Source organism: Physeter macrocephalus, chromosome 2 (genome assembly GCF_002837175.3).
Source record: "Physeter macrocephalus isolate SW-GA chromosome 2, ASM283717v5, whole genome shotgun sequence".
In the NCBI taxonomy this organism is placed as follows: domain Eukaryota; kingdom Metazoa; phylum Chordata; class Mammalia; order Artiodactyla; family Physeteridae; genus Physeter; species Physeter macrocephalus.
The window spans coordinates 79,786,869-79,788,880 of NC_041215.1; the positions used below are offsets into that span (position 1 = coordinate 79,786,869).

Below are 2,012 nucleotides of genomic sequence, written 5' to 3' on the forward strand. Positions count from 1 at the left end.
ATCAAGATGCAACGTAAGTACTACAGCTGAAAAAATTCTGATCATTATTTAACCTTGAGATGATAAGGGTGAAGGCTTGTCAGCTTTCATGAATTATTTTTTTCATGATTTTTGCTATTTTGATTTGATTTTTAGAACTCCATAAGTTAACACTTATTAACATTTGGATTCCACCCCACCCCTCATGATATGTAGACAAAGCACACCAACAAAAGGTTAATAGATATGATTGATAGTCAAAGGGAGAGGATTAGGTAATTGTAAGACATAATTATGTTTCAGGTAAAATAGTGCCAGTCCAATGAGTTTTCTTCTTGCCTAAGTTTCTTCAGCCATGATGCAAATAATGGACACAGTGTTTAGGTTTGATGAATACATATTAGTTTAATGCAAAGAAAAAACTGTTCCATTATTACAAATAGTGGTCAGTGCCAGTCGAAGTGTGCTCTGAGAACCCGTAGCATCAGGCATCACCTAGAAGCCTGTTAAATAAGTAAATTCTCAGGTCCCCACCCTAGACTTGCTGAGTCAGACTCTTTGGCCATGGAGCACAGGACTGTCTTAACAAGCCCTCCAGGTGATCCTCTGAGGTTTGAGAACCACCGCTGTAGCATCTTGTAGCTATTCCCATTGGCTGCAGTGAAACGTTGCCAGTTGTGGACGCGGCAGTCCCAGCAACACTGTAGGTGTTCCCTGTTAACTGCAGCAGTGTGCATTCCAGGGCAGCTTAAGTGAACAGGCTCTTTTGGTCAAATTCCTGAGTGCAGAGGTTTCTCTTAAGTGGATTTTCTTCTTCTCTTTAAATCCCCAGATGTCACAAGCCATAGTTTCTTCCCATTACCACTCGTAATTGTTAGTTTATCTTCACTGGTAGAGGGACGTTATGATATCCTTTCTAATGTCAAAAGATTTCCACCACCCTGCACCTCTGCTGATCCTTTCCCTTTGTTACAACCATTTCCCTAAAGTCATCTTGAGTTAAAAAAATTTTAACATCCAACATGATGCTCTTTATATTTCTTATGGCAGTACCATAAGAAATGCACTCTATCTTTTGATAGCACTGTGAGTGAAAATTATTTACTGTAACTCACCAGAAAATGGTATAGGGAATTGTCACACGTTGCAAGCACACTTAATTCAAGAAAACATGGTAGAACATACTTAGTACAAATGCTGATGCTCACTAACCAGGACTGTGCGGTGCTGTCAGTGACACGGTTTTTCTTTGAGAGGTTAAGGTAGCTCTCGGTGTGAGGGAAATGTATCACAGAATGTGGTAATAGATGAAAAAGGGGGAGGGAGGGGAAGAAGGGAGTGAGGGAGGGAAAGAGGGAGATTGAGAGAGAATATTTTAATGAAAATATTTTAGAGACAAGTAGCATTTTAGTGAATCAGCATGCGTGGGGCAATGTTAAATGGAGTAGAGTATGACAAAAAGTGAATGCCATCTTATGATTTAATCTTCATATTACTTTATACATTCTATATATAAAAATATATTCTTATATATATGAATATATTCTTTTAAAGACCCAAATGCAAGGGTAAACAGTGATTCTAAATCCTGAATGTGCATCAGAATGACCTTGAAGCTTGTTAAAAATACAAATTCCCATGGTCATGGTTGCTTTGGCAACACATATACTGAAATTCAAGTGATATAGAGAAAATTAGCACAGTCCCTGTGCAAGGATAACATGAAAACTCATGAAGCATTCCATATTATTTTTTGAATTTTATTTCGTTTTTTAATATGGTAGGTTCTTATTAGTTATCTATTTTATACATATTAGTGTATATATGTCAATCCCAATCTCCCAATTCATCCCACCCCCCCTCACTTTCCCACCCTGGTGTCCATACATTTGTTCTCTACATCTGTATCTCTGTATCTGCCTTGCAAACCAGTTCATCTGCACCATTTTTCTAGATTTCACATATATGCGTTAATATACGATATTTGTTTTTCTCTTTTGACTTACTTCACTCTGAATGATAGTCTCTAGTTC

At 37.6% G+C, this 2,012-nt stretch overlaps 1 non-coding gene across 1 annotated transcript; it reads left to right on the top strand.

The window, feature by feature from the left end:
- The first annotated feature begins 1,626 nt into the window (after positions 1–1,626).
- Positions 1,627–1,730, top strand: LOC112064584 (U6 spliceosomal RNA). The gene has a single exon (XR_002891547.1). It is a non-coding gene; the product is annotated as a U6 spliceosomal RNA (small nuclear RNA).
- The last annotated feature ends 282 nt before the right edge of the window (positions 1,731–2,012 follow it).